Here is a 15,181-nt window from a genome sequence, read left to right on the forward strand (position 1 = left end):
GATGGAGTCTCACTCCGTCACCCAGGCTGGAGTATAATGGTACGATCTTGGCTGACTGAAACCTCCGCCTCCCAGTTCAAGCGATTCTCCTGTCTCAGCCTCCTGAGTAAACGGGATTGCAGGCATGTGCCACCGTGCCTGGCTAAATTTTTGTATTTTTAGTAGAGACAGGGTTTCACCATGTTGTCTAGGCTAGTCTTGAACTCCTGATCTCAGATGCTGTGCCCACCTCGGCCTCCCAAAGTGCTGGGATTACAGGCGTGAGTCACTGCGCCTGGCCCATATTGTTTTTAATTTAAAAAACAATAAGAAGGACGTGTTCTGACTGACAGCAATCTGGTCCAGTGCTATCGGCGGTTTCAGGCATCCAGTGGGGGTTTCAGAATGTACCCCCTGCAGATAAAGGGGCACTACTAAAGTTTTGTTTGTGAGAGGGATTTCCTGATGGTCGTTGTGCAAAGGCTGAGCCAGAAGATTTACAAAAGTTAAACAAAGAATGTTTAACTTGGCTTTTGAAGACATTTTATTGACTCACTTGGTAAACTCACTAAGAAGTCGAGTACCCACCTCTGTTCTTGACAAAGGCATCTGCAGCAGGCTGTGTTCCCATCACCACTCCAAAACTGAGTTTCGTTAGGTTTTTTGTTCCATTGTTTTTTTCTAGTGGGATGACTTTGACAGTCATTATCTTGTGCTTCTGGCTCTTTATTGTTTGCTCCTTTACAACATGGCAATCTTCACTAGACAGAGATTGTGAAGGAGAACCAGTCATTTATTCCCTTACTCCAAATAATGGCACGAACAACGCAGCTCCAAGGCCATGAGTCCATCCAAACTGAATGGAAAGTCAAACTTTGGGGACCCAGAAAGTGAATACTCTCGAGAAGGAAAGTAGGGCCAGGCACGGTGGCTCACGCCTGTAATCCCAGCACTCTGGGAGGCCAAGGCGAGCGGATCACTTGAAGTCAGGAGTTCCAGACCAGCCTGGCCAACATGGTTAAACCTGGTCTCTACAAAAATATAAAAATAAGCCGAGCATGATGGCGGGTGCCTGTAATCCCACCTACTCAGGAGGCTGAGGTGGGAGAATCGCTTGAACCTGGGAGGCGGAGGTTTCAGTAAGCCGAGACGGCACCACTGCACTCCAGCCTTGGCAACAGAGTGAGACTCCATCTCCAAAAAAAAAAGAAGAAGAAGAAGAAGAAGAAGGAAAGGGGCGGTGTGGGGCGGGGGAGGAATGGGAGAAGGAAAAGCAGGAGAGTTCAAAATCAGAGCTCATCAGGCGGCATTCAAACACCCAAATTGACGTACACAAAGTGATACAGGGGTGTTACTGTGCGTGTGGAAATGCAGGTTTTATACAAGATTCACAATCAACCTCTATCATCTGGATTTTTTAAGCTGAAGAACAGATAAAGAATCAAGGTGTTCACCTCATCTTTAAGTAGAAGAAATAGACTTTTAAATCAATCAAAGGTAGCTGATGTGCAGCTCGATCAGCTGGAATTTTCCATGATGTTCCTTCCACCACACAAATATCAAGCCCTCGGAGCACGTATATTAAGGAGCAACAGTCATGACAGTCATATTAGGCATGGCTCCAGGAAGACAAATAAGACATGATCTACCCCTAAATAACTGAGAGTCCGGTTGGGAAGAGAGATGCATACACAAATATTTAAGAAAATCTGTGTTCTAACAGAGTCTCTCCAAATACTTTAGCAACTCTAAACCAATTTAATCTATAAGAGGTAGGCAGGTGGCTCACGCCTGTAATCCCAACACTTTGGGAGGCCGAGACAGGTGGATCACTTGAACTCAGGAGTTTAAGATCCGCCTGGCCAACATGGTGAAACCCCATCTCTACTAAAAATACAAAAACTTAGCCAGGCATGGTGGTGGTGCCTGTAATCCCAGCTACTCAGGAGGCTGAGGCAGGAGAATTGCTTGAACCCAGCAGGCGGAGGTTGCAGTGAGCCGAGATCGCATCACTGCACTCCAGCCTGGGCAACAGAGTGAGACTCCATCTCAAAAAAAACAATAATAATAATAATATATAAGAGACGATGTTAAACATGAAAGTAATAGTTCCCTTTGAATCAATACCACTAACAAATATAAAAAGAATTGTGCAAGAACAAAACTTATATATATCATTCATTTCCCCCCTCATAAACCTCATGCTTCTAAGGATAGGGGTGCAGAATTTTCTTTCTTTAAAAAATGCTAATAAAGCAGAAGGGGTATTTTAGTTGTTTTGTTTTGTTTTGAGACAGGATCTCACTCTCACTTTGTTGCCCCGGATGGCACTAACATGGCTCACTGCAGCCTCGACCTCCAGGGCTCAAGTGATCCTCCTGCCTCAGCCCCACCAAGTAGTTGACACTACAGGCATGCACCACCATGCCCAGCTAGTTTTTAATTTTTTTGTAGAGACGAGGTTTTGCCATGTTACCCAGGCTCATCTCCAACTCCTGACCTCAAATGATCCTCCCGCCTAGGCCTCCCAAATTGCTGGGATTACAGGCGTTAGCCACCGCACCTGGCCCAGAAGGTTTATTTTAGCCTGATTGCTTTTTGTGTGTTTCTTTGGATTTTACTAAGGAACTTGAAGCTTATATTATTAAGAGGGATTAGAAATAAGTTAAGCTAAAACAGATCATCAGAGTTAACTTTAGTCACAATCCTGGTCTTAGCAACTACAGAAAGTTTTAAAGACAAAATTGTGATATGGTTGAGACGACCACACCATGAAGCTAAACTTAGGTTGAAAGCAGAAGGTCACTTTTTCCATTGAGTCATTCCCTAGAATCAGACATAAATATCCCCGACACTTTTTGCACTGGACACAAAATGGTAAGTCAAGAATAGCTCCTACAATTGATTACACTCACTGCAAGTTTATTTTGGAATATGCCACCTCATATAAGGAGTTTTCAAATTGTAAAGACACCTCGGAATGATCACCAAGGGTGTTTGTTTCCTAGGTACCACCCCGTAGACAGCTTGGTTCAGGAGACTAGCATGGGCCCAGGAATTCACTCATCCCACAAAGTGTATCACATTCCTAGTGTGACCAGGAGGGAACCATGAGCTACAGAGGCAGTAACCAGCATGTGTAACCAAGATGCCAGATGAAGTTAAATTTCATCAAAACTATGGCTGCTTTTCCATTAATTTTGTCACTGACTAAGATTTTATTTCCTTAAAGTGACAGCCATTTCTATTTATCTGAAGTTAATGGTTTTCCCTCGTCAGCAAAGGAACTATATCAGCATTTCTTTTTCTTTGCACCTGGTACAAAATAGAATCCCGTACCCCCAGCATGAGGCACTTCTGAGGTCCCTCTCACCACAGCCATCCACGTGTCTTTTGACAAACGAAGGAATCTCAAACCCAACTACTTAGAAGGGAACAGACTTTACATGCAATCACACAACCACTTTTTATTTTATTTATCTATTTTTTATTTTATTTATTTATTTTTTTTGAGATGGAGTCTCGCTCTGTCACCCAGGCTGGAGCGCAGTGGAGCAATCTCAGCTCACTGCAAGCTCCACCTCCTGGGTTCACGCCAGCCATTCTTCTGCCTCAGCCTCCTGAGTAGCTGGGATTACAAGCGTGCACCACCACGCCCAGCTAATTGTTTTATTTTTTATTTTATTTTTTATTTTTAGTAGAGACGGGGTTTCACCGTGTTAGCCAGGATGGTCTCGATCTCCTGACCTCATGATCCACCCACCTCAGCCTTCCAAAGTGCTGGGATTACAGGCGTGAGCCACTGCGCCCAGCCAAGAGATGGAGCCTCACTCTGTCACCCAGGCTGGAGTGCAGTGGTGTGATCTCGACTCACTGCAACCTCCTACTCCTGGGTTCAAGTGATCCTCCTGTCTCAGCCTCCCGAGTAGCTGTGACTACAGATGTGCGCCACCACACCCAGCTAATTTTTGTAGTTTTAGTAGAGACAGGGTTTCGCCATGTTGGCTAGGATGGTCTCAAACTCCTGACCTCAGGTGATCTGCCTGCCTTGGCCTCCCAAAGTGCTGGGATTATAGGCGTGAGCCACCACATCCGGCCACACAATCACATTATTTGTTGAGTCCAAGTATGCCAAAATCTATTTACGGCTAGCCAGTAACTGATCGGGGCCCATTTGATTTTGCAATGGCAATTACACTGTTTGTTGCTTATCCCTAAGTAAATGACACAGCTGTGCCTAAGTAAACTGGCTGAACGGGAGATTTGGTGATTGTCTAATCCGGGATTGGACAATTACAGACTGATTTATGGTTTTGTGAAAATAAAGTTTTATTAGAACTCAGACACATCCATTCATTTGCATATTGTCAAATGCAACATAGAAGCAGGTTTCTGTCACTTACACTTAAAAGAGCCCTACACAGAAAAGAACAGAAAAACATAGGAGAATAAATATGAAGGACTCTAAATATCCAGGGAGGGAGATGTTCAACCTTTCTAGTAACTAAAGGAATACACATTCTCTTTTTAAAATGGGACTTCAAAAAAATTCAGTGGCATCTCTATCATGTATTTGTGTATGTGTCCTCTGAACTAAAATTGTCTACCTCAAAGTAGTGGTACCATAAGCATTTTTAATTCTCTTAATTACACTTTTCTGTATTTTCTAAATTCTTACTAATGAGAATCTGTGACTTCCATATATTTAAAATTTTAATTTTCCTTTTCCCTTTTTTATTTTTATTTATTTTATTTTATTTTAGACAGAGACTCGCTCTGTCACCCAGGCCAGAGTGTGGTGGCATGATCTCGGCTCACTGCAACCTCTGCCTCCCGGGTTCAAGCGATTCTTATGCCTCAGCCTCCAGAGTAGCTGGGGTTACAGGTGCCCGCCACCACGCCTGGCTAATTTTTGTATTTTTAGTAGAGACGGTGTTTTACCATGTTGTCCAGGCTGGTCTCGAAATCCTGACCTCACATGGTCCACCCGCTTTGGCCTCCCAAAGTGCTGGGATTACAGGCATGAGCCACCACGCCTGGCCATTCTTTTTTGTTTGCTTGTTTTGTTTTGTTTTGTTTTTTATTAGATAAACTCATAATACATCAGATGTGAAACATGTAGGACCTGGAGAGTAAGATATTTTCAAAGAATTCCAAGTATTTGATGACTCATAGGGGGAAGATGAGTGAAGCCTCAATGGTGACTTCATGGTTCAGAGCATATTTTGTTCAGCTTCTCAGCACACCCTGACTGTAGCATATTTATTATTGCTGCAGATTTAATAGCAGCACCAGTATCGTGATTGCATCATATATTTAAGATACTTTAATTTATTAGATCCTGATTTGAGTGTGGTAGTGGTAGTATGCTCACCAATACCCAAGGACCTTCCCTGAAGAAGGACTAAACATCTGCATGGTTGAACTTAGCTGTGGCTGCGTGACTTGTTTTCCCCGATGGAAGATGAGAATTAAGACATTTTAGTGGGATACTTCATGAACCACACTGTGGCTGTCATTTTCCCCCATCTCCATCAGCCTCAGTCCCTATATGACTACAATAAGCACAGTCCCCCGGCCAAGTTAGCAACACATAGTTATAAGACATTGAGCTTATTCATTCCTGCGCCATAACAAAACCTATCCTCACTAACACAAGGGAATCCAGGAAGAGACACCATTGGGGAATCTCTGGAAAGGTAAGCAGGATTGCATGGACTGTGTTGCAAAACGTATCTTAACAATGTGACCTAATGTTCTTTTTTCTTGTTATTTTTACACACTGTAATTATTATTCTTGATATTTTACTAACTTAGCAAAAGGTTCTAGTGCTTTTTGAGCCTGATTAACAAGCAACCTGAGGGGAAACCTTGGCTGTATCAGAAGCTTTAACATTCACAGCACAACTCACACGATGCACTGAATTCCACTGCCACCATCGGAGTAAACCACACGCAAGCCCACATTCTGTAATGCATTACCCAACCCGCGACTCCCTCAGCCCCCAGGCTCAGGAAGGGAAGAGGCTATAACAAGAACCACACAAGCAGCTATTAGTAATTCTTCCCAGATCTGTTTTATTCCCATTCTAAGCATGAGTTTTGACCCAAGATTGTTGTCTTGTGGAAGCTAATTTAAATCATTTCATTAAATTCAGGCTCAGCTTGTGAAATGTGCATATCAAGGGGGAGAGTGTCTTTGTGTTGCATGAGGGATGTGCAAATAGAAAGAAACCATCCTTCACATCACAGTAAAGGAAGAACGCGTTTCAATATAAATTTAAATATTAATTGCTGGCAATTACCTCCAGCGACCTTGCCTATGAAGGATATATAAGGAAGAGTGAAATTACTTTTTAAAAATAGATTATCATCATCCAGAAGTCAAATAGTCCCATGGTCCAAATGTTTGTGTCCCCCCAAAATTCCTAACCCCCAAGGTGAGAGTATTAGGAGGCTGGGCCTTTGGGAGGTGATGAGGTCATGAGGGTGGAGCCTCAGGACTGGGATCAGTGCCCTTATCAAAGGAACCCCAGAGAGCTCCCTCACCCCTTCCACCATGTGAGGACACAGCGAGAAGTCAGGAAGCCGTTAAAAGACACCAACTCTACCAGTGCCTTGATCTTGGAATTCCAGCCTCCAGAACTGTGAGCAATAAATGCCCGTTGTTAATAAGCCACCCAATTAATGGTATTTTGTTACACCAACACGAATGGACTAAACAAATAGCTTCTCACAAGTTAAACTGCCTCATAACAAAGGAATGCACACACACACAGGCACAAACACCACCTACAATGGAGTAATCCATTTATACACACACATACACACCGCATGCCATCTTCCATGAGGCAATGCACATGTGCTTATACGCAGGCACACATGCCATCCACAGTGGATCAAAGCACACACACAGAGGCCAATGTGCCATCCAAAATGGAACACGTGCACATGCGCAGCCACACATACACGGGGACGTGCAGGGACACATACAGAGAAACAGACACACGTACAAAGGCACACACACCATCTGCAATGGACCACAGCACATGCATGCATACACAAATGCACACATACAAGAGATACCATAAGAAGTATTTGCATCACATTTAAAATGAAATTTCTACATTACCAGGGCTTTTCAAAAAAATGCCTGTCTTCCCAAACCACATCACTAAGAGTTTGGGCTGTATCTTGCATGCTGATGTAAAAACTTTCTTGGTTGGTTGTCAGGGAATTTCTACTGTCATAACATTTTCACCATGCTTGACTGTTGACTCAACGAGGTAAACCACAATGTTTTATGAAAATACAATTTCCCTTTGGCCTGGGGCAGGCAAGGTCACCTAGCATAGCAATGCTGTTCAATGATTGCCTGAGATGTTACTCTTTGGCAAATTAAACGGCATACATTCTGGCTGAGGCAAGAGATTAGGTAAAACAGAGTGATATCAAAAATATCAGAGCCGTGTGTGTGTGTGTGTGTGTGTGTGTGTGTGTGTGTGTGTGTGTGTGTGTTGCCATGTCATGTGTAGAAGGTTCAAAAGAAACTCTGCCTTTTAAGAATGATAGTAGCCACAGGGACTCTCATGGGTGAATGTGGGGATAATTTCAGCATTAAAAAAGTAATAAAACAATAGCGATGGTAATTCTTATGCCACGTATAACAAAAAAGCAGCCAGGAATCAAGAGTGATACTCAAAAGCTGAGAGTACAGAAATAAAGCTCTTCTTCATGGAAAGATTTCAACCAAGAACTTTAGAAGAAATGACAGCATTAGCAATGCACCAATTTGTAACCACCAATGGACTACCTCAATAAGGAAGGGATTATGAACAGAACACAGTCTCAAATATCACGCCCAATTGTGTAATTCCTTACACGGGAAAGAAGGTATCTGCACAAGGGCGAGATCCGGTGGACACAACCCTCACCAACAGATCCAACTCAGCAAAAGCAATGCAAGAACAACTTGACCATCTGACCCCTATGAAACTCAATGAAAAGGACATACCAAGTCTTCTTGCCAAAGATGTCCAACCCAAATCAAAACATGAGGACGCAATCTGACAAATATGGATCATGGGACGTTAAAGACAGCTGGCATTCGGGCATGGTGGCTCACGCCTGTAATCCCAGCACTTTGGGAGGCCGAGGCAGGAGGATCACTTGAGCTCAGGAGTTTGAGACCAGCCTGGGTAACATGGTGAAACCCCGTCTCCACAAAAAATAGAAAAATTAGAGGGCATGGTGGTGTGCACCATGTGGTCCCAGCTACTTGGGAGGGTGAGGTGGGAAGATCACTTGAGGCTAGAAGGCTGCGGTTGCAGTGAGCCACGATGGCACCACTACACTCGAGCCTAGGTGACAGAGAGAGACCCTGTCTCAAGTTAATTAATTCATTAATTATTTAAAAGACAGCTGGGATGGACTTTTCCCAAAAAGGTCACTTCCACACAATAAAAACTAAAGGCAGGCAGACTGTTTTAGATTTTTCTTTTAAATACAGTCATAGCCACACGCAGTGCATGATGCTTAACTGGATTTCAGACGTTTCTAAGGCTGTGAAAGGACATCTTGTGCTGACACAGAAAGCCCTGGCAGCCACCCAGTGGACACAGGTGTCCAGATAGGTGTGGCAGTCACTTTTTGCTCCGGAGAGTGCTCAAGTTGGAGGTGCGTGGTGCAGGTTTGTGAGCCCCTGCCTTGGTGACAGCATTTGGGCAAGGTCGAGACCCAAGCTGTCAGGTTAAGGCCAGGTAGGGGGTGCCGGGCACTCCAGGCGTGTCCCTGGTGACAGGTACAGGCAGCTCGCCCAGACGCCCTGGGGCTGAGACATCAAGCACCAGGGTCCTCACAACTATCATTTCATTTTATGTTATTATTTGTATACATTGATGGAGTACAACTGTAATTTTATTACGCAGCTTTTAGTGCAGCCATCACCTGAATAATGTACATTGTACCCCTTAAGTAATGTTTTATTGTCCACTTCTCTGCCACTCCCCAACCTTCCAAGTTTCCATTGTCTGTCATTCCACACTCTATGCTCATTGACTACGGTTTTGATGCAGAAGTCCCTGGAAGAACTTAACACAGTTTCCTCTATCGAACCCTGGCATCCTTTTGCTAGTGACACCATTTTTAAAAAGAAAAGAAAAGATCCCAGCAACAATTTCGAAAAGGGAAAAGACAGTTTAGTTTAGAGAATTAAACTGAATCCATTTAAACTTTGTATTTATATATTAGTTCACATTACTAAGGATTTTGTACTTTTCACATTACTAAGGATTTTGAATTTTAGCACTATTCAAAGGATAATTTTCAGGATGAAATCATATATGTAACGTGCTGAACTAAGTGCCTACCACACTGTAAGTATACACTACATTTGCTTACTTTTCTTCCAGTAGAGTATCTAGACTTGTGACAATTTAATGAAGAGTGAGATTGGGGGAAGAGATGTCCCTGAATCTGCACTCGTGTGAGCAAAGGTACTCATGGCAATCCTCCAAGGTTGTAAACTTTTACATTTGAAACATGCACCCCGATACCAGCCCCAATCTAATCCCACAGGACTTCCCAGCTACTTAAGCAATTACATCAGTTGCAGTGAAATTAAGTTTACACACTGACACTGAAAGGAAAGATAACAACAAAAATTGAAACTCAACTTCAACAATGACAACCGGGCATGATTCATAGACTGCAAAACCGAAGGGACACGAATTATCTCCAGCTCTTCTCAGCACTGAAGAGAAGAGCATGAAAAGGGCTATAAATCAAACTTTAATTTAGAAATTTCCTGGGATTTCACTTTCATTTATGATCATCTTATTCCGAAAGGACTTCTAAGTCACTCTCATCAGTAAAAGAAACAGATAAGCACCTCACTTAAGTACAAATCATGGCTGATGTGTCTCAATTCCCTAGCTCACCTCGCAAAAATATGTCTGTGCCTGTCATTTATTTTTTTTTAAATGTGATCCCGAATAAATTTTACATTTCAGGATATGTTCCAATCTGATGAAAATCAATTCTAAATTACATCATAGGCTAGGCACGGTGGCTCACGCCTATAATCTCAGCACTTTGGAAGGCCGAGGCGGGAGGATTGTTTGAGACCAGGAGTTTGAGACCAACCTGGGCAACATAGTAAGACTCCATCTCTACAAGTTTTTTTTAATTAAAAAATAAAATAAGATAAGTTACATCATACCATACTCTTAGTAGATAAAACGTTTTAATTTGGTAAGGAAAGGGTTTTAGCACAGCAGTTCTTTGTAAAAATTATTTTCCCTTTACCCAAGACCCAAATTATTTTCCCTTTACCCAAGACCCAAGCCTCCCCATTGCTGTAATTTCATCTTTTTTTGTTTGCTCATTTGAGACAGGGTCTCACTCTGTTGCCCAGACTGGAGTTCAGTGGCACAATCATGGCTCACTGCAGCCTCAAACTCCTGGGCTCAAGCAATCCTCCCATCTCAGCTTCCCAAAGCACTGGGATGACAGGCATGAGCTCCTGTGCGGCCTCATCTCTTGAACCTGTTAGATGGTGCCACTATGTTTTCAATGCAGTGTGTATTCAGTGTGCCCTCCACCTCTATAGGACTCAGGACAAAACATTACCTCCTGGATTCTCTTTGCCTCTTCATGATGGACGGCAATCCACCCCATCCAGGAGGCTCTGCTACAGTAAGGACCCACACGCTAGCAGCCATATGCATGCTTTTTCTTCTCTCTTATTTAAAAAAAAAAAAAAAAATCAAGATCTTGCCAACACTTTTCTATGTAATACCTGAACCATATTGCAAAGGGTAAATCGTCCATTTAACAAATTGCTTGGAGACACAAAGATATGCCATTTAAAAATTACACATAAAAAAGCCTACAGAATCTCTAACGCAGGGGTCAAGAAATACACCTGCAAGCAAAATAAGGCTTTATAAATAAAGACTAATTAGCATTCAGCCACACTCATGTGTTTATATATTGTCTATGGCTGGAGACAACTGAGTCAAACAGTTAAGACAGTGACCCTATCTGCCACAAAACCTAAGAGATTTGCTACTGGCCCTTTACAGAAAGTCCACTAATCCCAGCTCTTAACAGAAATGAAGTGCAGGTAGCATGTGTAACTTTAAAGCTCTCAGTAGCCATATTAAATCAGTAAAAAGAAGCAGGGGAAGTTAATTTTAATGACACATGTTAGCCCAATATATGCAAAATAGGATCATTTCAACACATAAGGAATATTAAGTTATTAATGAGAAATGTTCTATTTTTTCCATAAAAAGACTTGGAAGTCTGGTGTGTTTTACACTGGTCAGATGACATTTTGATTCAGACTAGCCTCAGTTCAAGTGCTCCCTAGCCACTGGTGACTAGCGGCCACCACATTGGTCCCTATATATCTGAAGAGCATGCCAAGTAAGAAGAGAAAAAGATGGAAAAGAACACAGTTTCCACTCAAGGCTGCAGCTTCAGACAAGTCCAATTACACAGTGATTGCGAGAATGTACACTTTCTGCTCATCTAAGTAGATCCCAAGTAATATTTGGGACGTACTTACACTAAAACATCATTCGTTGCATTGAATGAGATTCACACACAGCCCAGTGTCCTGTATTTTATCTGGCTCCTAAGCCTCTGTCCCTGAACCCTCCTGCTTGTCAGTAACAACTCAAGTGAGGGTAGCAAGCAGAGGCCAGGCCTGCTGAGATGCCTCCCCTACCGTAAGCTCTGCCAAAGATGCCGCCAGAAGTCTTTGCTTTGGTCGTGCAGGCATTTAATGCTTTCTGAAAATTGTTCACAGGTGCATACCCACTGGTCTTGTAAATCAATTAAAAATACATTCAGCTGGGTGCAGTGGCGCACACCTGTAATCCCAGCACTTTGGGAGGGCGAGGCAGGCGGATCACTTGAGTCCAGGAGTTTAAGGCCAGCCTAGACAACATGGCAAAACCCTGTCTCTACTAAAAATACCAAAATTAGCCGGGCATGGTGGCACACACCTGTAATCCCAGCTACTCAGGAGGCTGAGGCAGGAGAATCGCTTGAACCTGGGAGGTGGAGGTTGCAGTGAGCCGAGATCGCACCACTGCACTCCAGCCTGGGGGATAGAGCGAGGTTCTGTCAGGAAGGAAGGAAGGAAGGAAGGAAGGAAGGAGGGAGGGAGGGAAGGGAGGGAGGGAGGGAGGGAAGGAGGGAAGGAAGGAAGGAAGGAAGGAAGGAAGGAAGGAAGGAAGGAAGGAAGGAAGGAAGGAAGGAAGGAAGGAAGGGAGGGAGGGAGGGAGGGAGGGAGGGGAGGGAGGGAGGGAGGGAGGGAGGAAGGAAGGAAGGAAGGAAGGAAAAAGAAAAGAAAGAAGAAAAGAAAGGAAGGAAAGGAAAGGAAAGGAAGGAAAGAAAGAAGAGAAGAAAAGAAGGAAGGAAGGAAAGAAAGAAAAAGAGAGGAAAGAAAGAAAAGAAAGAAGGAAGGAAGGAAGGAAGAAAAAGAAAGAAAGAAAGACAGAAAGACAGAAAGAAAGAACAGACAAAAGAAAAGAAAAAATGGGATACATTAAGGATACATTCATCCAGCCCAAGGGCTGCTGGGTGTCGTGCAGAAGTGCCTGCCTGCACCGTCTGAAGATGGGTCATAAATGTCATCGCCACCAAACGAGTCTGCTAGTCGCAACACAGAAGCCATCTCCCTCTTAAGTAGAATTGCTTAGAGGAAAAAAAAAAAGAGTTTTGTCTCACCCAGACCCTACGAACGCTTTACAAAGAATATAAAGGACTGACAGAATCAAGAGTCTACAATAAGAGTTGACTATATGGCCAGGAGCGGTGGCTCACACCTATAATCCCAGCACTTTGGTAGGCCAAGGTGTGTGGATCACCTGAGGTCAGGAGTTCAAGAGCAGCCTGGCCAACATGATGAAACCCCATCACTACTAAAAATACCTAAGTTAGCTGGGTGTGGTGGCGCACACCTGTAATCTCAGCTATTCGGGAGGCTGAAGCTGGAGGATTGCTTGAGCCAGGGAGTTGGAGGCTGCACTCCAGCCTAAGCAACAGAGTGAGACTCTGTCTCAAAAAAAAAAAAAAATTTTTTTTTAAAAGAGTGACTACAAATAACTTTCCTTATTGCTGTGGAAAAAAATGATAATCACCAACGTCTCCTTTTTGCCTCGAGGGACTATAGGCCAGCCCTTTTAGAATCAGTCAAAATGAAGAGCTTGGGAATAGACAATGAGATGTCCAAAGAGTAATTTTAGAACGTGAGAGCTGTCTGAGAACCCACATACAAATCCAAGTTGTAAAAAGCAGAGCTTGTGTGTTCTGTTTCCCATATCCGAGAAATCAGTGACATAGCTCAATATTTCTCCAACACAGAGCCTTCCAAATGTGGTTTCTTCCTAAGGCCACTGTAACACAGTTGAAAGCACAGGGTGAAAGCTGGATTGTGTGGAACAGAGGACTGTCAGGTGAGAGAGGAGTTGGGGTCTGTGGTTGGGGGACACTTTGCAGATGAGTGAATCAGTGGGCAATTGTGGCATAATCAAAGTTGTCTACATGATTCGAGTAAGTAAGAATAGACTCCCAAAATGAAGGAAAAGATCTAGTGACAGCCACAATTATGCACTTTTCCTTTTACTCATCTTGAAAAACCATTTGGGAGAAAATTTCTCACAGAAAGAACAGAGAAGATTTATGTCATGCTTTTGCAAGTTAATTTCCATGCAGAGTCAAATTTCTCATCATCAATCCATTAGTTAATGATTGTTCAGAAGACATTTCCATGCAGAATGAGGGTTATCTTTCAGTTGGAACAAATTTTTTTTTAAACTCTGTGCACATTAGTGAGGTCAAATGAACATTACAACCCAGGAGAAGACTAAAATAATCCCACTCCCAAACCAGAATGTTTTCTTTTCAGTGTTTCCCTTATCATTTCACCGTATAGTCTCAGCTACAAGAGAGGCACTGGGAGGGCTTGTCAAGTGTCCAGAATTCTGGGGATATGCATTCAGTTCTCACGAGCTCTGCATTTGTGGTGGTACCATCTTTTCCTCTTATTTTGCTGACAGCCTGCCCACCTCGTCTTGAGATACGTTTATCCTACAAACCAGAATGCTCATTCCAAAACAGAAAGCATAAAATGCTCTGCAAAAACAACAGCCTGCATGGTATCAGTAGGCTTCTAAAGGAGTTGTTTCCTTCTCCCTGTACCAGGAAAACATAGCCCATCAAATTCTCAAATTTCTTATTGGGCAGAAAGATTTCTTTTCGGCCGGGCGTAGTGGCTCATGCCTGTAATCTCAGCACTTTGGGAGGTCAAGGTGGGAGATCACTTGAGCCCAGGAGGTTGAGGGCGCAGTGAGCGGTGATCATGCCACTACACTCCAGCCTGGGCAACAGAGCAAGATGGTGTCTCAAAAGAAAAAAACAAAAAAGCAAACGCTTGGCAGTCTATTTTTTTAAAACCTATGACAGAAAGAAATATTTTGTTTGTTTGTTTGAGACAGTCTCGCTCTGTTGCCCGGGCTGGAGTGTAGTGGCGCCATCACAGCTCACTGCAACCTCTGCCTCCCAGGTTCAAGTAATTCTGCTGCGTCAGCCTCCCGAGTAGCTGGGATTACAGGTGCACGCCACCACACCTGGTTAATTTTTTTATGTTTAGTAGAGACGGGGTTTTGCCAAGTTAGCCAGGCTGGCCTCAAACTCCTGGACTCAAGTGATCCACCTTCTTCGGCCTCCCAAAGTGCTGGGATTACAAGGGTAAGCCACTGAGTCAAGCCAACAGTCTGCATTTTTTACTTCACTAGAAGTTATCTTGTCCTATGTCCAATCTAGAATTCATTAATAAGAGGAAATAAAATGATGAATGCACTTAATGCCACTGACTTGTGCACTTAAAAATGGTTACAATAGCAAACTTTGTGTTATGTATATTTTACCACAATAAAAAAAACTAAAAGTGAAATAAAACCAAATAACCATAAAAGGCCACCCTCAACACCAGGTTTATGGAGAGTCTTATTCTTGTGTTCCCAGCACCCAACGATGCCAAAGTCTGCTTTTCCCCCATGAGCCGGAGTTCTGGAAATTTCTCTCCCCACTAAGCAGCACATTGTTTGGTCATCCTGGCCATTCAGTCCTGTCTGGGAATGTGGCCATAATTTAAATATGCTGTTAAAATGCAGAGCTATCTATTCAC

The 15,181-nt window shown here is 43.2% G+C and overlaps 1 long non-coding RNA gene across 1 annotated transcript in view; it reads right to left on the bottom strand.

The window, feature by feature from the left end:
- LOC126946385 (uncharacterized) overlaps nt 1–10,716 on the bottom strand; it is a 151,444-nt gene extending 140,728 nt beyond the window's left edge. The window contains exon 1 of the long non-coding RNA XR_007722650.1: nt 10,609–10,716. This is a non-coding gene — a long non-coding RNA (uncharacterized LOC126946385). The remainder of the gene's footprint in view (nt 1–10,608) is intronic.
- Between the last annotated feature and the right edge of the window lie 4,465 nt (nt 10,717–15,181).

Source organism: Macaca thibetana, chromosome X, assembly GCF_024542745.1.
Source record: "Macaca thibetana thibetana isolate TM-01 chromosome X, ASM2454274v1, whole genome shotgun sequence".
NCBI classification, from domain to species: Eukaryota; Metazoa; Chordata; class Mammalia; order Primates; family Cercopithecidae; genus Macaca; species Macaca thibetana.